Consider the following 22,454-nt stretch of genomic DNA (forward strand, 5'->3'; position numbering starts at 1 on the left):
TTACACAAGCTGATAATATTTGTTTTTTATATAAATGACTTCATTTAAAAGATGCGATCTCAAGCTTTATGCCCGTGGGTCTGTTTGCCTGTTTGACTGAATTTTCGCGGAGTTATAGATCATTTTCGAACGCGTTTCAAATGGGAGTTTACTGACAGAGAGAAGGCAGAAATCGCATCATGTTAATTTTTCTTTATTTGTCAAAAAGCAAAACACTTTATTTTTATTGTGAGTATACAGAAAAAAAATAGAAACTGAACAGGATCGATTGATGTATTACACGAAAATGAAAGTTCAAAATTAACAGAGCATTTAGTGTTTATTTTCATTGCTAAAAAAAAACGAGCAAAACGTGCGGGCGCGTTTGTGGTCCCCAGAGGGTTAATATGGTCCTGTGTTCTATGAGCTCTGAGTGTGATCGAGCTAGAACCAGCCAATCGTCCAAGTAATTCAAAACTCGCATTCCCCGGAGTTTCAGGGGTGCGAGCGCCGCGTCCATGCACATCGTGAATGTACAGGGTGCTAGGGACAGGGCAAATGGCAGGACTTTGTATTGATATGCCTGGCCCTCGAAGGCGAATCTCAAAAATCGCCTGTGACGTGACGCTATTTGTATTTGAAAATACGCGTCCTTCAGATCTATTGACATAAACCAGTCCCCTTGGCGAATTTGCGAGAGGATTTTCCTGGTTGTGAGTATTTTGAACCGGCGCTTTGAAAGCACTTTGTTCAGCTGTCTTAGATCCAGAATGGGTCTGAGACCCCCGTCTTTTTTTGGTACCAGAAAATATCTGCTGTATAGACCCCCCTTCGCTCTGAGCTTGAGATAAAGGCTCTAAGGCTCTATGGCCCCTTTGGCAGTTTCAACAGTTTCGCTATTTCGGCTCGAAGTAGATGTGCTACTTCCATTTTCACCGTAGTTTCGGTTCGCGCTGCATAACGGCGGGGACGTCGAGCGAACTGTAGCGAATAGCCTCTTTTTATAATGTTCAGCACCCATTCTGATACCCCGGGGAGCTTTGCCCACACATCTGCATGAATAACTAGGGGTTGAATGAGATCTGGGCTCTGGTCGCGACATGGTGGCGACTGGAGAGCTCCGGTATGCTGTAACAGAGACGCCGTGCTTGCGGCGCTTGGGGCGGGGGGCACGCTGATCACAGCGGGCAGCCTGCCCGTGCTCAACTCTCCTATGGCGGCTTGCTGAGGGAGAGCAAGCGGAGCGAGCCCCGTGGGGCTTGTCATGTCTGTGAGTGAATGTGGGCGTGGGACAGCGGGCACATTTACTACACTGAAAACACTGTCTGCATGAGCAGACTGAATGTGTGTTGGTTTCGTTTTTACAGAAACCATGAGACATGTAGTATGTAGTGTTTGTGGGCACTGGGTCGTGGGCACATTCACTACATTTAATGCACAATCGACATGAGCCGATTTTATGTGTACGAGCCCTGTGTGACGGACTGTGCTTGTGTGTAGGGATGAACACTGAACTGTGGGCATTTTTACTACACTCATAGCACCATCGGCCGTGGCCGGAATACCAGAAAATACACTCTTTATGAGATTTATCTGGGTCGCCATAAAAATACCGTTTGTGTGCAGGCAAACGGGCTGTAGTACCGGCTTGTTTTCTGCAAAATACACTGGAACAGTCGCATTTTCTGGAACTGAACGAGCGAGAAGTTTTGGTGGAAGTCTGGCCGCAGCGGGACTTGAACACCGTCGTTTTCCTAGGCGGGCTAGGAAGACTTTGAGGCCTCGGGCTTTATTTCGATCTTAGGCCGGGGCCCACGCGGAGGGGGGCGGCGGCCAGCAGAGCGAGAGTGCGGTCTCGGGTCCCGGGCTTGTCGACGCTGTGAAGCGGCGGCGGTGGGCTGCGGCTGCGAGCTTCAAGCAGACGGCTGTTTTGAGCGACCTGTAGCGGAGCTGGAGCGCTTAGGCAGAAAGTGTTTCATGGCTTGTGATGTTTTCTGCACCTCAGCAAATCTATCCGCGAAATCTTTGATGGATGATCCAAAGAGGCCGGCAAAGGAGATGGGGGCGTCGAGGAACGCAGCACGCTCTGAGTCCGACATCTCGGAGAGTGTAAGCCATAAATGTCTCTCAGCCACGGTGAGAGAGGCCATGCTCCGCCCTATGGCCTGTGCAGCGGACTTGGTGGCGCGAAGAGCTAGGTCCGTAGCACTCCTTAGGTCCGGCACGCTGATAGCTTCCGGTCCTTCCTCGTCCAGTTTACGGAGAAGGTCGGCCTGGAAGATCTGCAGGATGGCCATAGAGTGTAACGCAGATACAGCTTGCCCGGCGGCGGTGTAAGCGCGACCGTGCATGGCTGAAGTCGTGCGGCAAGCTTTTGATGGTAGTGCTGTCTTAGCACGCCGTCCAGCAGAGGGCGGGCAAAGATGGGCCGCTACAGCTTCTTCCACGGGGGGAAGAGAATGGTATCCTTTGTCTTTAGCACCGTCCACCACGGAGAATGCTGCTGAGACAGAGGTACGCATTCTGGCTGAAAAGGGGGCGTTCCAAGACTTAGCGACTTCTTCATGAAGCTCAGGAAGCATCAGGAAGCGTGCAGGAAACATCCATCCAGCCGGTTGTGCGCAGGCTCCTCGGGCGCAGACCACTCGAGGCCGAGGCTCGCCACGGCCTGCGCGAGCAGACGCATGAGCTCTGCCTCAATGCTGGCTCTTTTTCCAGAAGGCTGGTGAACAGGGAAGGCGAGATCCACAGAGCTCGACCAATCCTCACTGCCTGATGCCAGAAGAGAGCAGCTGTCATCCTCCACAAACACAGCTTCTTCGTCATCATTCATGGCGGAAGCGGCGGCAGACGGCGGCCGCTGTCCGGCAGTAAGAGACTCAGGTGAAGCAGGCGGCAAAGCTGGCGGGCGAACCGGCGAGCTTTTGCGGGTTGGAGGAGGTTCCAGGACCCGCTGAGCACGGCGGGCGGAGGTGCAGTCTCGGCGAAAGATGCCAGGCGAGTCCTCAGAGTCACCAAGGCTTTCTCAGATGGCGCGGCTTCTTCCTCTCGGGATCCAGCGACGCGTGCGCTTCGCTGAAGAGATGAAAAATCAGATTCTATCAACCTATCAAGCTATATTTATAAGCCTAAGCCACACCCGTTTCGGCGGGACGTGACGTAGTGAGCGCGAAGCACCCTCATTGGACATGACGTCATGAGAAGCCTCTCTCGATAGGCTGCTGCAGTTGCCGCAGGGCAGCCAATGGGCGCGCGAGCTGTCTCGCCTATGTCTGCATGCTGCCGCAATGCGTTTTGCATTATTACAAAATTAAGGATAATTTTTTGGCTTCAATATCTCGCGGAAAAGAGATTTTCCCCTAGCATAAGATATTACGCAGTACGAGAGACCTCTCGTAAGAGAACAGCTTTATTTCAAAAACGTTCAACAAATTAATAAGAGGCAAAGTGTACATCGCAGGTGGCTTGGAAGACGTGGGTAATGGTTAATCCATTTTGCAACATAAACTGGAGGTAAGCAACTGTAACTTGTAGCTAGTTTGAACTACAGAACTTAAAGATCTCTTTTTTTTTTTTTTGCTGCAGATGAAACTTCTTTTTTTACACAGGCGCAGAGAGGGAAAAAACACTGAGTTTAGGGCAATCGGTTCGTAGCTCTGCTTCAACTGCTTCTGCTTTCCCCCTGTACACTGCACGAACACTGCACGACAAAGCTGAAAATCGTCCCAACCCGAAAAAGAGCCGCACTAATCAGAATTTGGCTCAAAATCGCACAGTGTATGCCTGCCTTTAGGCAATTTACAGCACTATGAAATCCTTATATATGGAGCTGGTTATTATGTGATGTAAATGTAACCTTTGGCAAATATTAAAGAAACCCGACTACGCCACCTAGGATACTTCTCTACCAAAGAAAGTAAAAATAATAAAAATACCCCAAAAAGAATTACAAAAGGATGAAGTACCCTGCTGATTCGGCGTGATGGCTGATGACGAGGCCACACAAAAGGAGGGTAACTGAGAACCCATGCATCCTTCTATCTGGGTTGTTTACACATTATTTTGAGTTATTTTTAGTATTTCATGATTAAACATTTGTTGCAGATACCTAGGTCAGATCACACTATATTTCATAATAATGACAGACACCGATTTGGTTAATTTTCACAGTTTTATTTTCAATTTGTTTTCTGCCATAAATTACTAGTTTGGGTGCACACTTTCAAGTTATTATTGCTATGTTGTTAATGTTTATTTCTTTTGAGTTGAAGTGGCTTCGGCTGGCGGAAGGAACGGCTGGCGTTAGTTGCTGCCATTTTGTTTTGTTGGGCTAATCCATGCTGCCAATTAGCTGGGGGGTGCATGATTAATTGTATGTTTGTTTGTTTATTAAAATTATATGTATATTTTGTTGACTATAATTCTTTGGGTAAATTACTTTTTGTTTATGACCCATTTATTGATATTTCTGAAGTTAATTACTTTATTTATTTTAATTGTGTTTAATTGGTGTTCCCTGCGTATGTGTAATGGACTAGTCCTTTGTGTATATAAATTCCCCATGTGTGTCATTTGAGATGTCATGTTTTTTTGTTTAGTTTGGATTGCTTAGTTGGTTTGATTACTGTTAAGTTTGTTTCTGTTCAGTTGACCCTCTTTATGGGCCAAGACCTGACTTTATTTTGTTCAGTTTTCAAGTAATTTAATTTGTATCTTTGTTTGGCATTTAATACATTTTCTTTGTTTGGAAATCCTGCATTATTTGCCCTTGACTGCTTGGTCCCTCACATATTAAAGACAGAGACGTGACTTACCAAAAGAATACAAAATTTCACACAGGAAAAATCCTAAAAATAGATCTCGTACACAGTTTACCAATTAAATACCCACAGTTAATAAGAGACCGTAATACAACCACTTTAACAGAAAGGGACAAACCACACAGCAAATCAGTGAACAAAGTTTCTTAAAACAAGTCATAAACAAAATAAAGAAACAATACCAAAAGAAAACAAATACACTCTCCCCTTCTGTTAAGCTTCAGTATCACAGTTCAAGTAGTCACATGTGGATATACACCGGCAAATAAATTTGTCATACCAAAGAAAGAAAAACAAAAAAGAAAACAAAAAGGAAAAGATTACATAGACAATCAAAATGACACAATATTTAACATCACAACTAATAATATTTAAAAATCATTCAAGCTGCTGTAATGGACCAGACTACCAGCGTGTTAGTTTAATATAATAACCCAAAAGACACGCATATCCAATACTTCAACACATTTCATACAGACCGATTAGGGCAGAAGTCTTTAAAGCACTCGGTAATAACAGCAGTTCGCAACAGTCCACTACAGTCTGACACAGTCAGCCTTACGATCAGAACAATCAGTTTCTCAGACTTCCTTTTCAAGATGGCGCCTGTGTTTGGCTTGGCCACTGCTGCATCGCATTTGTGTAAACTCTTTACGTTTGTACTCCCCCTATATGTTGCCATATCAGCCCTATCGTCTGACTATTGTGTCTCTGCTGCTCGGACTTATGATCGACGCTCGTTGTTGGACATCAGAGTGTCTATGGAAAGACTCTTTGAAAGTTGGGAAAGTTTCAGATAAACCTTTCCGCCCCAGTTCGTGCGTCCTCCCTCATCACCTGAGTACCGGCTCCTGTTTACATCCAGGGGACCTGGGAATCCTAAGAAGAGACCGAAGAGAAGGGGCTGCAGAGCTGGCGTTCAAGTCAAGAGAAGACGCCAATCCTGGACGGGGGTGCTCTGGCCATATCGCGGTGAACGATTCCGGTGGCTGCGACTAGTTTTCCCCCTACATACGGGTGAAAATGCTCCTCAGCACCAACACCCCGCGATGCCTCTACCGGTTGGATGTGAACCTCGCGTGTACCAGCAATTTGTTGATGGGATCGTGGTGGACTTGCCGTTACCGATGTTTACTGTGCTGTCTGACCAGCGACTGACAATTCGCCGCAACTGGAGACCTCGTGACTGTGTCAGCTGTTTACGGTCAGTTCCGTCACAATCAGCTGTTTTTGATGCCGGTCTGCCAAACGTTACATTACTCCACTTTGCCTTGCTTAATGCCCGTTCCATCTCTAATAAAATGTTTATTCTTAAAGGGGGGGTGAAATGCTATTTCATGCATACTGAGTTTTTTACACTGTTAAAGAGTTGGATTCCCATGCTAAACATGGACAAAGTTTCAAAAATTAAATTGTACGTTTGAAGGAGTATTTCTGTGCCAAAAATTGTCCTTCCGGTTTGTCACAAGTTTCGGAAAGTTTTTTTCGAGTATGGGCATGTGTGACGTCAGATGTAACGGAATTTCCTTATACGGGTCCTAAGGGCACTTCTCCGGTAAGATCGCGGGCGCGCGCGCACTCGTACACCAGAGCAAGAGAGCGAAAGCAGTACCTCATCTAAGCGCTCTGCTCGGCTTTAGGGAAGTCAGTGTCACCAAAGAAGTGGTTTTTTGGTTGCCAGGGCAAGACAAACCTGCACAGATTCCCAAAGAACCCAGCGTTAAGGGAATAGTGGATGCAGTTTGTTTTTCCGGGGCAAAAATGAGTTGAGCAAGACTGTTTCCCTGCATTTCGACGATGATTGTTTTATAAACAAAGCCCAGATCACGGATTTGCAGATCGTCTAATGCTTAAGGATCGAGCAGTCACAATGATAAAGGTCCGCAGTCGTGCGTTGGAACCGCAGGCGGTGAGTAAAACTGTTGAACAAATGTCTCTGTGTGTTGTTAACGTTACTAGCTCGGCGCGTTAGCACAGCTTTAACACATCGCTCACACGGCCCGCCCCCAGCCGCTCGGTTTTTTCCGGAAAGACTCGGTACAGTCTATCTTTCACTTATAAATATAATAAAACTAAAGACTTTTTGGAGATATGAACGATGCAATACTACTCTATAGGTACTCAAGATTAACAGGAGATTGAGTGAAAATGAGCATTTCACCCCCCCTTTAACAAGCTTTTTTATGAGCAAGAATATTGATTTTATGTTTCTTACGGAAACGTGGCAAAGGGAAAATGAGTTTATTCACCTAAACGAGCTCTGTCCTGCTGGCTGTTCTGTTACTGGGATACCCCGATTGGCACGTCATGGTGGTGGGCTTGCTGTTGTGCAGCGTGACAGTTTCATATGTAGAGTGATTAACTCAGAAAATGTTTCCTCTTTTGAATCTCAAATGCTTAAAGTAGGCTCTTCTAATGCTTTTTACAGTGTGTTAATTTACCGCCCTCCTGGCCCGGCAGGTATCTTTCTTACTGACTTTACTGACTTTTTATCATCTATCATCAAACTTGAGAAGGTTTTAATTATTGGGGACTTTAACTTGCATATTGATGATTTTACATGCAACACAGCTGCTAATCTACTTTCTATTACAGACTCTTTTAATTTCATTTAGCACGTTACTGGACCCACGCACATTAAGGGTCACACCCTGGACCTTGTTTTTTTCTCTTGGTCTAGACATAGTAAATACACATGTGGAAGATGTACATGTGAGTGACCATAGCTGTGTAACTTTCCTCAAGATCCTCCGCCCCAGAGAATTATGACACAAAGGCGGATTATTAATCAAGACACTGCAGAGAGGTTCTCTGCCTTGTTTGACCCATGTTCTCTGATGGGATGCACTGATGTTGATGAATTTATCCGATCTTTTAATGGTCAGTGCTTATCGATTTTAGATAAAGTAGCACCAATTAAATTGAGCACAGTCTCCCACAAAAAAGCCTGTCCATGGATTAATGAAGCTATCTTAAGTATTAGGAGAAATTGTAGAAAAGTGGAGCGTCTTTGGAAATCTTCTAAACTTGAGGTTCACAGGCTCCACCTTAAAGATCTAATGGTCACCTTGAATGAGATGTGCTTTATTTCTCAACTTATTTCCTCGAACAAGCACAATCCCTTATTTGACACCATTAATACAATAGTTTCTCCAACTAGCTCTCAAACAACTGTGTTATCTAGATCTGACTGTAATGAATTCCTCTACTTTTTTTGTTAATAAGATCAGAGATGTTAGGGCTAACATTGCTCCATCATTGGCTCAGAACTTTGCCTGTGACTTGTTTCCTGCCCATTGTTGGTCCACCTTTACACCTGTGACGTTACATGACATCACCTCTCTGTTACATTCTATGAAATCATCATTTTGTCCTATGGATGTTGTCCCTACTGTGCTAATTTTACAAGTTTTTGACTCCATTGGCCCCTGTATTGTTGAGATGCTTAATTCTTAACTCTTAAATGGTGTCGGTCCTGTCTTTTTTAAACATGCTGTTGTTAAGCCTGTACTTAAAAAAACTAATTTGGAACCGCTACAACCGAAAAACTACAGACCAATTTCGAAGCTTCCTTTCATGTCAAAAATTCTAGAAAAAGTTGTAGCAGAAAAACTCAACCTTTTTCTAGAGAAACATGAGTAATTTGACAAATTCCAGTCTGGTTTTCGCAAAAAACATTCCACAGAAACGGCGTTACTTAAAGTTACATATTATATTATGATGTCAGCTGATTCTAAAAAATATACAGTGCTGGTCTTATTGGACCTCTCATCAGCTTTTGACACAATTGATCATAATATTATGATTAATAGACTTCGTGATCTGGTTGGTATGTCGGGATCAGTTTTAAAATGGTTTTCATCCTACCTGTCTGGTAGAAGCTTTAGTGTTAATGTGAATCAGATCATGTCTGAAACTGCAGAGTTGTCGTGTGGGGTACCTCAGGGTTCTGTCTTGGGTCCTATCTTGTTCCTCTTGTATATATTTCCTCTCGGTCAGGTTATTAGTCAGTTTAGCGACATATCTTACCACCTATATGCGGATGATATCAAACTGTATTGCTCCTTTAAGGAAACTGAGTTGTTTAAATTGTCTTCTCTAATTAACTGTCTGACTAGTATTAAACAGTGGTTATGTGACAACTTTTTGCTTCTGAATTCTGACAAAACAGAAACACTAATCATCACCCCTGAAATTAAAATCCCAAAGAAAATACAATATATTGGTGACTTAGGCTCGTCTGTCCAACCGAGCCTCAGGAGCTTAGGTGTTGTCTTCGAGTCAGCTATGTCCTTGGAGCTTCATTCTAAACAATTAGTTAGAAACTGTTTCTTTCAACTGAGGAACATTTCCAAATTAAGATCATTTGTGACTAAAGGTGAGTTAGAGATGATTATTCATGCGTTCATCTCCTCCCGTTTAGACTACTGTAACAGTCTTTTTATGTGTTTGAGTAAGAAGGAGCTTCATCGTCTCCAGGCTGTTCAGAACTCTTCTGCAAGGCTTTTAACCCACGTTAAGAAAAGAGAACACATCACACCTGTTTTAGCATCACTCCACTGGTTACCAGTCCAGTATAGAATTCATTTTAAAATCCTGGTTCTTACCTTTAGAGCCTTGCATGGCCAAGTCCCTACCTACATCACTGACCTGATACAGCTTCACACTTCTACCCGGAGTCTCAGGTCTTTAGATCAGATGCTATTAGTTGTTCCCCACACTCATTTTACAACTAGAGGGGACCAGTCATTCCAGGCAGTCACTCCCAGGCTGTGGAATGCTTTGCCTCTTGTTCTACGTTGCACGAACTCAGTTGATTCTTTTAAAAAACAACTGAAGATTTTTCTCTTCAAGCAGGCTTTTGGTTAGTCGAGGGGTTTTTATGGTTGTTTGTTTGTGTTTGCTGTTTGTATTTTGTGGAATGTATTTAAATTGTTCTTGTATTACATTTTACTGTGAAGCACTTTGTGATGTCTATCTGTGAAAGTGCTATATAAATAAATTTTACTTACTTACTTAACAATGAAACCGTGACACAAACGGATATATAAACAGCAGCTAGCGCTCTTGGGCCGCACCTGCAATAAAAGCACGAATAGTGCATCAATTTCAATTGATTTCACCCCTCCCAAAAAGAGAAAACCCATAATAACGTTTCTTACCTCGTAGGGGAAATTCTTAGGCTATAGTGAGCTTTATGCTACCTGTGCTCGCCACTTCATGCACACACATTCCTGATGACAAACATATATTTAGACCGTAATCTGTGATTGAGAAAGAGCAATAAAGCAAACAACTCACCAGGGAGAGGAACGGGTAGCCTGTTACTACACACAGAACGGAGGAGAATGACAACGCCACACTTAGACAGGCTTTTCATCATGCCACTAGAACATGACGCACCTCCATGATTGAGCCACACAGGTGTGCTTAATGTCAAGCCGTGGTTCAACGCCAGTGGGCGTGTCTTCTCATTTGAAAACCATTAAAAATGAAAAACTACTTCTAATGAGCCAAGAGCCAAAACAAATATTAAAGATTCTCAACCTGTCAAATAAACATCAATATGTATTCTTTACAAATAATGCATGGTAAAAGTGTGTGAGTGTATGATAGTTGTCAAATGCACCCTGGACTCTGTCTGCACTCTCACTCTATGACATGGGCTGTGTCGAAAATCGGCCCCATACCATTAAATAGGGCACTATTTGAAGGGACAGCCATTTGTAGAGGTGTCTGAAACCATAGTGGATGTTATCAAGTGCACTCATTCAATCCCACAAATGCACCGCAATAACGAGTGTACAACTAGGGCACGTTCAAGTTCAAAACTGTGCGCAACGTTTTGCTACGGTTTCCAGGTTGAACGTCATGTTTCCTGGAAACGGCGTGCACCGGTGTGCAACGGGGTTTGAGATACGTTTTCTCTTGTTTGGTGGGTGTGTCAGAACTGCAGTCCAATCAGCAGCAACATGTATATAAAGCACGTGGTATTAAATTGAACTCACACAATGGGTTCAAGGAAAGTAATTTACAAATGTGTTTGATGCAGCTCAGTATACGCAACAACTGAGGATATTAGAAGACATGTTTGTGTAAGTTTTATTGTACAAATATAGGATATCAACATAATGATGTAGTTGTTTATATTTTTAGCTTCATTGCAAGTGTATGCCATTTGGTATAGAAATAAACAATGGTAATTAAGTGCTTTTCCTAAAAATGAGAAATAAAATACAGGGTATTAAAACAGTATGAACTACAAATAAAGTCAGTATGTGAGGCTAAATAGATGTGTTTTAGTCTGAATTAGGTAAGATGTGTGCTTCCATTTCAGTTTCAGCAATCCCTTCACTCGATTGGGATGTTCTCTTTTGCTCTGCATGGGCGGCAAGTGCAGTAACTGTAACATCGGGCATATTTTGTAGTATTAAAAACATATTTATACCGACTTCATCAGGCTCAGAAAATTCTTCACAAAGAACACAAAGAATGGCCTTCTCAGCTGCCATAGTTGCAACTCTTGCGTCATCAGAACAGTGTGTTCAACGCATCACCGCTTCTGTTTAAAAAACGTTGTGCAACGTTTTGTCGGGGCTGAACGCAGCCCTGGTGTATGCTCAACGGCTAGAGAATACCCATAATCCACCAGCAAGAAACTGCAGTGAATTGTATGATTATACGGTTTTAAATTCTGCAAAAATCTAAGTAGAGGCACACTTTTACAGTGAGTCTACCTGTATGGTGATTTTACCTTCAATCAGAAGAAAAAAAAAAAGGTGTATTTTAGTACTCTAAAGAATTTTACAGTAATGAAAAGCATCATTTCCAGACAACTTATTTTTAAAACAATATAATATTACAAATACCAAGGTTTTTTTTTTTTTTTTTTTTTTTTTTACAGTAATGAGAATGGAATGAAATGTTTTCAGATTGCAGTGGCATGCTAGGGAGTAAGTAGGCTATTAGGGAGTGGTTTGATTTTGTTTTACTGTCATAAAAATAGTGTCACACTGCCCTTTAAATTGGTAGTTTTCATGAGATTCACCCAAAGGAGCTGAGGAGGAAGGCTTATTTGGCTTCTGTTATCCAATATTGCTGCCTCAAGTTCAGAACAAACAGCACAGACAATGAATGAGCAACCTAAATGTGTCTCTCAGCCAATGTTTAACCTTGCACAGCCAATCCAGGAAAAATAGCTGCGTTCAATGGCATGTTGGAGGTCGGCACATCATAACAAGTGAAATGTTGGCCTCAGATTTAATGAGATTATGCCAGACTGTCTGTCTCAGAAAACAAAACAGCAATCACTTCCTTGTTCTTTTTTGTGTCTTGGCATATTGATTTTCCTTCCACATATTTCCTGTTTTCTGTCCAAGAGAAGAGCCTACGGCTGCACATACCACAATTAAATGAAAACACAAACCTTTTGATAGGCTATTATGGCTCCACTACTATCTCCAACAATTACAAGATTTTCCTGAAATTAAAGAAGCTTAAAAAAAAGAAAGAAAGAAAATAACAATGATAAAAAAAATCCAGACCAAAAATTATTTATATTTTAACGTTAATGGTAGGACCATAGATACCCTTCCTAAAATGCATGCCATATATACTGAAAAAAAAAAAAAAAAAAAGTGTGATTATAATAATTATAATTAATTATAATGCATGTGGTCTTAACCAGTCATAATATATATAATTTACATATAGGTTGTACAGTTAACAAAAGTTGCAGTAGCAAAAAAAAAAAAAAAAAAAAAAAGAAAAAAGCTGTTAAATCAAGTCAGACAGAGGGAGAATAGGGTAATATAAAACTAAATTATGACTTAAAAAAAACAAAAACAAAAAACCTTGACATGATTTATAAATGGACTAAAAGCTACAAAAGTATAGAATACAACCTCTTTAATTGCCCCAGACTGCAATGTGTTGTAATTCCAGCTGATTCAAGGCCATGGAGCTCAATGGGTGGGAAGGAAAGTTATGCAGTTTAAGTACAATTTTAACAGTTTAAAATCTATTTGATTCTCATTCACCATGCTCCACAGTAGTTTATGATCACCGGAACAGAATGCTCTGGGCCAAAACAGCTGCAAAACCCCATGTTTCAATTAATAACTCATTTATGGAATTAAAAGTTTAAAGAGCACTGCTGGCATTCCGTGTTTCTAACTCTAAAGCAAACAGACATGCAACATTCCATTATCCCTCCAGGACACTGGAGCAGTCACAGTAGTAATTTGAACTTTCCAAAGCCAAAGGAAAATTATTTGATTTAAAGTGGTGGAAATATTTTCAGCAGAGATGAGATTTATTTATATTGCATGTGAAAGTCATTGGAGTGAAAATAGTTAAATAATCATCTATTATTGAAATAGTTCCACCACTGTAGCACATGGTATTTCAGTGTGAAAACCTGCATCATCTACAGTCTAGTCGAACCAGATGCTTAACATGCTAAAATTGCACTGTGCTGTATTTAAATTGATTATTTATTTGCAGTGCAAACACACCTTTTTATGTATATTAGGTCATTACAGATTGTGCCTTAATCAAAAAAGCAAAAAATGCTTTTCTTACTGGGCAAGTAGACAGTGGATCACACAAGGACATGGAGAAAAAAAAATGCTCTCTGAAATTGCCCAGTAAAATGCATTTTTGGCTTTCATACAGGGTAAAACGGAGCTAAAAGGCGTACCGGGGTAAAAGGTGCATTTGATTTAATTTTCCACTAAACCACAAGATAGCACAAAAACTTGCATTGGCACTTTCCAAAACGTCTCTGGATACGCATGTACATGGTTCCCTAAAAATACAGAGCAAGACGCTGCATCCCCTAGGGCTCGCTATGGGGAATGCCTCCTGCATGACTGGTGTCTGAAGCATGAGTCTAAACACGACAATGAACTTGGTATTGCAGGTGGCAGCCTATGACGTCACCACAGGTGCGGCCGTGAGTATAAATGGGCACCTGTGAAATACGTCATCCACTTCTTGCCTGAAGGAATACCGGAAGCATGGCAAAGGGACACAGCATCTTGTTCCCTATTCTCAGGGAACCATGGTTACATGCGTAACCTGAGACGTTCCCTTTCAAAAGGGAACTCATGCTGCGTCCCCTAGGGGCTGCTATGGGGAAAGGAATACGCTGCTATGCTGAAGGGATGAGTGCCGTATTGGCTGAGCTAAGTCAAAGGACTCAAAGGAGTCCTCATCCCTAAGGTGCACCAGCAATGATCATAGACTGGAGCTTCTCAAGAACGGAGGCCTCAACAGAATGACTCTAAAGAGAGGAAGCCTAAATACATTCAGGCCAGCGAATGGGGAGTTTTACAGAGAGTCTAACACTCAGAACTTCTGTTCTGGCAGCCCTGAAGAGTGGAGGCCTCAAACAAGAGGCATAAGCAACACTCTAACCTAAGGGCAGTACCGAGAAAGTGTCAGAAAGAGCTATAAGCTCAGTCTAAATGGCCCACAAAGCTGTGCAGAGTGGAGGCCTCAATACAATGAAGGCCTAGCAACACTCCGCACTGAGGTCAGTAGCCAAGGAGGCTCTAAGAGAGCCTAACAACATAGCATACTACCCTACCGCCTGGCCGAGCTCTAGGAGTGAAGACCTCACTATGATGACTCTCTAAATCGAGAGGAGACCTAAAAATGCTTCATGCTCAGGACATCTCGCAAGGAGACTCACAGAGAGCCTACCACTCACAGTCGCTATCCCAGCGGAGCTCAAGGGAAAGGAGGCTTCCATAAATATAACTCTCTCTAGCGAGAGGAGGCCTGACAATGCTCGCCGTAGTAAAGGAGGCTCACAGAGAGTCAAACAACTTAGCAAAACTTAGCTAAGCTCTAGGATCGGAGGCCTCAGTATGACAAATCTCTAAATCGAGAGGAGACCTAACAACGCCCCATATCTCGCAAAGAGGCTCACAGAAAGCCTACCACTCGCAATTGCTATCCCAGCACAGTTCAAGGGAGCGGAGGCCTAAATGATAAAAAAAACACAATATTCAATCACTGGACAAAAACTTCCTAACTTCATTTGAGATTGATTGTGGTAAAGTGTTAATAATGGCATATGCAAGTATAAAGCCACAATATCAACATCATTTTTTTCTTTTTCTTTTTTTAAGTGTTTTTTCCCCCATTTCCTTTAAAGGGTACATAACATGCACAGTTTCACCTAATCTCATGTTAATCTTGAGTACCTATAGAGTAGTAGTGCATCCTTAATATCTCAAAAAAGTGTTTAGTTTTATTATATTTAGAAAAGAAAAATACAGCTTTCCGATTCTCTCCGGAAAAAGCCGAGGTCCTGGAGGCGGAGCTATAGAGTCAAGCGGTAGTTCTTGATTTCCAGCAAAAGACAGAAATCTGATCCAGTTGTACTTACATGAATGGGGTCTTTTATCACTGGGACCGCTCCACGTTTTAATAGCAAACGATTTGCAAATCCAGCGTCGACCTGAGCCTTGTTAATAAAACATTCGTCACTGAAACGACCAGAACACACAACCGCACTTCCTACACTCCGTTGCTGCCCCTGAAAAACAAACTGCATCCACTGTTCCTGTAACACTGGGTTCTTTGGAAAACTGAACACGGTAAGCTTTCCCTCACATCCAAATACACACTTTTTTGAGGACATTCTTGAACAAATCCTATGCAGCGCTGCCGATGATTTCCTGTTGAAGCGCGTTGATGTGCGCGGTCTCGCTCTCCTCTAGTCGACGTGCTCGCGGGCGAGCTTTTCCGAGAGAAATGCTCATATAAGGAGTTCCACTCTTATCTACGTCATTAGATCCACGATCTAAAAAAAACCAGCCGAAACTTGCACCAACCCGGAAGTAAGATTTTCAGCATAGAAATTCTCCGTTATTCGTCCAAAATAATTTTTTTAAAACTTTGCCCATGTTTAGCATGAGAATCTATCTCTTTAACACTGTAAACAACTCTGAATACATGAAACACCATTGTACCCCCCCTTTAAAAGTAGCGGTTTTGGTCATATGGTGTGAGGGTTGTGGGGGGCCCAAAATTAGCTTTTGCCTATATCACAATATGAGATAAACCCAGCCCTGTTTGTATTATCTATCCGTGTTTTTAAAATTCTTTAAATGACAGATGCTCTACCAGCTCATCAGATGTCCCGATTCGATTAGATTCTGATTCACAAGATCTCAAACATCAAAATACAGACAGCAGCAAGAATATTAGGCTGCTGCCGCTTTAAGACTAATGCACGGACCTAATATAATGATGCACATGCGTCCTTTATCTACTGTTCACTTAAGCCATAACCGTGTTTTTATAACCGTGTTTTTATGGCATATAAATGCACTTTTATATACTATGTTTACTTGGATACTCGCAAAGGCGGGCATTTTGAGATAAATCTGTGTGCATTTTTCTGTTAGGTGCAGGGAGAAAGAGAATTCATTTTTATTATTTGCACGCTGTCTGAGGCGTTGGGCACAAAAAACTTCTCACACAGCACGCATGTTCTCTTTCGCTTGAATGCTTACAATGGCAAGGTTTGAAAGCGCGTGCAAATGATAAACTACTTTGTGTAAGAAAAATATGAAAAATAAAATAAATATCCATATTTAAAACTTGACTAAAATAACTAGCTTCCGGCAGACGGCCTACACAAGTCGACTTACGCGATGTATGACATAGGATGTAGGAGTAGCTTAAGCTTTGACGCCTCTCGCGGTTCAAACAAACAGGGCTGGGCAACAAACTCAAGCTCCTCCAGCATTTCTCTAGTATAGTATACTATACTATAGTATAGTAATAGTATTATATATAGTATAGTAATATTATTCGCTGAGTTTTGTTTAGAGACGTGCTCCAGAAAATAAAGTTCACGGAGACGGAGAGGCAGAAAGCACACCCTGTTTATTTTCTTTATTTTACAAAAGCACAATGTTTTGTTTCGATTGTAAGTGGACACATAAAAAAGTAGACATTTTACAGTTTGTATGACCATAAATGACGGAGTATTTTAAGTCTATTTTGCTGCTATGTGAAAAAAAAATCAAGCAAAACGCGGCGCGTTTGCCGACCCCAGAGGGTTAAAAGTTCTTGTTTTAGACTTCCAATTCATGAATGGTGTTTTGTTTTGCTCTATCCTCTGCACTTCTGCATTCGTCAATGCGTCAGGTCAAGGGTTACTCTTTCACCGTAAATCGATGCGTATGGCCGTCTGTCGGAAGCTAGTTATTTTAGTCGATAAAGGCCCGGTTTCACAGACAGGGCTTAAACTAAGCCAGGATTAGACCATAGATCAATTAGGACATTTAAGTAATTTTTATAAACATGCTTAGAAAAAAACATTACCGATGTGCATCTTAAAACTAAAAAGGCACTGATATATTTTTAAGATCAGTCAGTGCAAGTTTATTTCAGTGGAAACAGCTCAGACTTACATTTTAGTCTAGGACTAGTCTTAAGCCCTGTCTGTGAAACCAGGGGAAAAAGTTTTAAATATGGATATTTTTCTTACACAAACGCCTCGATTCGCTTCAGAAGGCCTTTATTAACCCATCCGGAACAGTGTGGATTACTTTTATCATGGATGGATGCACTTTTATGGACTTCAAAACAAAAAAACGGCCATTCACTGCCATTATAAAGCTTGGAATTTTTTTTTTATTTAACTCCGATTGTATTTGTCTGAAAGAAGAATGTCATATACACCTAGGATGGCTTGAGGGTGAGTAAATCATGGGGTAATTTTCATTTTTGGGTGAACTATCCCTTTAAGCAATGAATGAATGACAGGATCCCCGCTGTCACGCTCACGCAAGGTAAATAAGAGGATGACATCTAGTGGAGAAGACTAAAAGTACATAATTACTTAAGACTTGAGTAATTAAGACTTAATTACTTATGACTAATAATATTAAGGTCAATCAGATATTGTTGCATGTACATGAAAAAATTTATGCGTGGCTTTTGAGAATCAGTATCAAATCAATCACATTTTAATATGTTAATATGAATCAAACAACAAAATAAAGACAGAAAATCCCTCACTGCTCTTGATTGAATATCTTTAGTAGCTTTAATAAGAATACATTTCTTACTTGAATGCTGCTGTTAAGTGCTCTGGTGATAGTCGGGGTCTATGCTAATAGGGCAGTCGTGGGCGGGGCCTGTGCAGTGTGACATCACATTGCATATAAACTGCAAACAGCTTATTCTGAGACGCTGCTTATGATTTATGGGGATTAAAAAAAACACTGGGTGGATTTTTACTATTATGGGGTGGTTGTGTACACACACTGCCAACACACATTTATGTTCAAACACCATGTAAAAGTAAATTTTGCATAATAGGTCCCCTTTAGCCCCATTGTATATATATATATATATATGTTCATGTTCAAGTGATTCAAGCTTTGTGACATGGTGCATTATCCTGCTGGAAGTTGCCATCAGAGGATGGGTACATGGTGGTCATAAAGGGATGGACATGGTCAGAAACAATGCTCAGGTAGGCCATGGCATTTAAACGATGCCCAATTGGCACTAAGGGGCCTAAAGTGTGCCAAGAAAACATCCCCTACAACATTACACCACCACCACCAGCCTGCACAGTGGTAACAAGGCATGATGGATCCATGTTCTCATTCTGTTTACGCCAAATTCTGACTCTACCATCTGAATGTCTCAACAGAAATCGAGACTCATCAGACCAGGCAACATTTTTCCAGTCTTCAACTGTCCAATTTTGGTGAGCTTGTGCAAATTGTAGCCTCTTTTTCCTATTTGTAGTGGAGATGAGTGGTACCCGGTGGGGTCTTCTGCTGTTATAGCCCATCCGCCTCAAGGTTGTGCGTGTTGTGGCTTCACAAATGCTTTGCTGCATACCTCGGTTGTAACGAGTGGTTATTTCAGTCAAAGTTGCTCTTCTATCAGCTTGAATCAGTCGGCCCATTCTCCTCTGACCTCTAGCATCAACAAGGCATTTTCGCCCACAGGACTGCCACATACTGGATGTTTTTCCCTTTTCACACCATTCTTTGTAAACCCTAGAAATGGTTGTGCGTGAAAATCCCAGTAACTGAGTCTGAAATACTCAGACCGGCCCGTCTGGCACCAACAACCATGCCACGCTCAAAATTGCTTAAATCACCTTTCTTTCCCATTCTCACATTCAGTTTGGAGTTCAGGAGATTGTCTTGACCAGGACCACACCCCTAAATGCATTGAAGCAACTGCCATGTGATTGGTTGATTAGATAATTGCATTGATGAGAAATTGAACAGGTGTTCCTAATAATCCTTTAGGTGAGTGTGTGTGTGTGTATATATATATATATATATATATATATATATAATGAGAATTAGAAAATAAAAATATCATGGTATGGTACATATATAACCTTTGTTATGATAGGCTAAACACTTAGCAGGGACGTTATCATTCATTTTATGAATTTCATATCATGAATGTTATCATTCATTTTACATGCAAAGTTGTTGAATGGGTGCTGATATTTGCAATTATAAGTTAAACATAATTGCGATAGTTTCCGAAAAAGACATGGGACATTACTATTCTTTTAAAAGAGTAAAGGAGAATCCTGTTTGATGTTGCTATTTTAATTCAAACTGAATGGCCTTATCATAGAAACACTATTGTTGGAAAAATGTGCTCTTTACAAACATAATAAAGAGCAAATACTTAAAACTTCATACAGTAAATATCAATCCCTTTACTAATTTGATATATGTGTGGTTTGCTCCCTGTACTCATATATCCAGAGTCAACTCTGTACCTACTGAAGACTACTAGACTATCTCTGTACTTACTGAATACAGATCAATATTGAATGATTAAAAATCATTCATACAGCTTTACCTTATAGTCCTAGTATATAATAACATATACTGCTAGCCAATGCACCTCTGCTGAATGTCAGAAAAGCTGTGGTGTTAGCATTTTTTGTGAAATTCTTTAATACAAGGTAACATGAAAGGAATACCTGATGATTTCACTATGGTCATTTGGATTTCATGGTCCTTACTCACTTTGGCAATCTGAAATATTTGAATGTAACTGATGTAACTGGTTTTATACAAAACACACAGACAGTGGATGTGGAATCTAACGTGGATACTATTATTGTGTCTATATGTGAATATAGCAGTCACATAGAAATAAGAAAAACACTCATAACCAAAGCAACTGCATCGCAATGCCCATGCAACCACTCGCAACACCCTAGCATTGTGTTTGCAACTTCTGCAGGAGAAAGAACCACTCAAACTTTCTGTAGAAAGAAAATGTAAAGAATATAGTTTAATTAATGTTTTTGTAAGGCTTTTTATTACTTACTTAGTTATTTATGTCAGTAAAACTCCTTGAATCTAAATCCTTAAAGGGGTAATTCACCACTGGCAAAATGGGCTTTTGAAAAAACTGCCTATTAGAGCTGCATGATTAATCGTTTAAAGATTGCAATTTTGATTCAAACATTCACCTATGTCTATTAAACCTTTGACAAAATCACACCAGAACATTCAAATCTGAGTTGGTGCTGTTGCTGACCCAGAGAAAGCAGTTGTCATGTATAGGTATGAAACCGCTTCACACACAGTCTTTTCAACTACACAATATAATTATCTCTCTGTTACAAATATTCAAATGATCACAGAAGTACTGGGATAAAAGTTTGTAGGTTGGAAAACTTAAGCACCCATAATGCACTAGGTTTGTTGCCATCCAAGGCCACTCTCAATCTGTTCCTATTGGATAGGCTTTATCAGAGTCAAATACAGCCTTGTTGTTTGAGTAGGAAATATTTATTTTTTTTGCAAACTTTTAATCACAATGTCAACTTGTATTGTTCATGGGTGCAAGAATTCAAAGAGTAAATGTGTACCGGGAGTTATTTTCGGTTTCCAGTGAAGGATCCAGAGCGTTGTAGGCCACAAAGAATTGTAAAAATGGAGAATACGCCACAACGGAAAATCAGAAAAAAAATCATCTGTATTTGTAGTCTCAAACAGAGGAATAAAACTGAATGAAACTGCATTTTTCATCAGTTAATTAGGAAAAAACGGGGAGCACCTTCTGCCCAACCCCCAAAGCAAAACTCCGTCGCGTAAAGGTAAGGCTGTTGCCAAACTACCATAAAAATACTATGGCACACTATAGAATTTTAACCATGCTGTATAAAGAGTATATAAAGTATGATATAATTTTCAGTGATGAACCTTCTCTTAGACAACTGTTTTGTTAATAACCTTTTGTCAATCCGAATGTTCGTGGGAGATGATACAGAAGGACACTCTGTACGAAAGCACTGGAGCTGTCAAAAGTCTGCAGAATATAGTTTTTTGCATCATACGCTGGACTTTTGATGACAAATAAACCCACATTTCTTGGTCTGGGTAACATGGAGGAATAAACACTTATATATACCAAGATTGTAACAATACAAAGCGGGTTGAGAATCTGCGAACTTACACTTTAACCCACAGAGCAGCAGTCGTTGTCACATTTTCTGTAGCCTGACCCTGGACAGACTCTTCTTTAATGCATGAAAACACACTCTAGAATGTGTATTAAAAAAAGGGTTGACACTGACTTCACTTGAAAAGACTATCACGACAAAGAGTAAAAACAAGCTTGCTGCTGTAAGGAGGTGATAAACCATGATCAATAATTTAGATTCTCTTTCTTTTTCTACTTATCTCAACACAAAGGCTTTAAAAAATGTGCTACACTAACCAGGAGAGACAGAACATTTTAAAAGCTGTGACGGAAACCTTCCATTTTTCAAGACGTTGCATTAGCAAGTGCTACACGGTGATATGTTATGACAACACGTAAGGGGGAAGGACAGCATATTTTTTGTTAGAATGTGGTGAAAAAGTGGAAAGTCAGGAAGTCTTGTACCTGTATTACTACTGACTAAATAAGTTTGAGAGCTGCTAACTAACTGAGTAAAGCAAATTCACTGAGCGAATTTTGTGAAAACTCTACAAAATGATGCTATATTCACTTGCAAAAATAATCAGAGACCAAATACCTCATTGTTTTTTTGTGAGGTATCCTCTGAGAAATTCTGAAAAGCATTTGGGACATTGGCAAGTAAACCATGCACTTACAAATATGCAATGCAATTATGCCCTTGCCCATAATGGTCTGGAATCATCAACTTTCTTGTCCCTGGGAGCTCTAGCTAACAACTTCTCTACAACACGCCATCCCCGCGGGCAAACACGATGAGAGTGACAAGCCTTCATTAAAGCATCCAAATTCAAATGTTATTCTTAGCCTGGGGAGCAGTGAAGCCATATTGAATGAATTCATATGAGACAGGGCCTAGAAGAGAATGGAGTGACACCCCCTTCCAGTACTAAAGTATATCTAATGTGCCACCACATAGGGCCAATTTCATGTGCCACCTTCATTATCAGCCCAATCCCTGTGGACAAGCACTATTATGAATTTTTAAACTCTGGTTAGATTTACAGTTCTAATTAAGGTTTATGTATCTTGTAATTCAAATGCTTGAGATGACAGACCGGGATAGGGTGAATAAGTGATTCAGATAGTTTTTGCTGAGGTTTAACACCTTATGTGAGTGAAAAAAAGTACTAATAAAAAAATAAATAAAAAAAATTAAAT

The 22,454-nt window shown here is 40.9% G+C and overlaps 1 protein-coding gene and 1 long non-coding RNA gene across 2 annotated transcripts in view; both read right to left on the reverse strand.

The window, feature by feature from the left end:
* The window catches only part of gabra3 (gamma-aminobutyric acid type A receptor subunit alpha3), a 668,187-nt gene that overhangs the window by 406,831 nt on the left and 238,902 nt on the right, over positions 1–22,454 (reverse strand). The window lies entirely within an intron of this gene.
* LOC307144591 lies at positions 9,807–10,235 on the reverse strand. Its single transcript, XR_013818789.1, has 3 exons — positions 10,101–10,235; positions 9,962–10,033; positions 9,807–9,877 (listed from the first exon to the last, which is right to left on the reverse strand). It is a non-coding gene; the product is annotated as an uncharacterized lncRNA (long non-coding RNA).

The sequence above is a fragment of the Squalius cephalus genome, assembly GCF_949319135.1.
Source record: "Squalius cephalus genome assembly, chromosome: 17".
NCBI classification, from domain to species: domain Eukaryota; kingdom Metazoa; phylum Chordata; class Actinopteri; order Cypriniformes; family Leuciscidae; genus Squalius; species Squalius cephalus.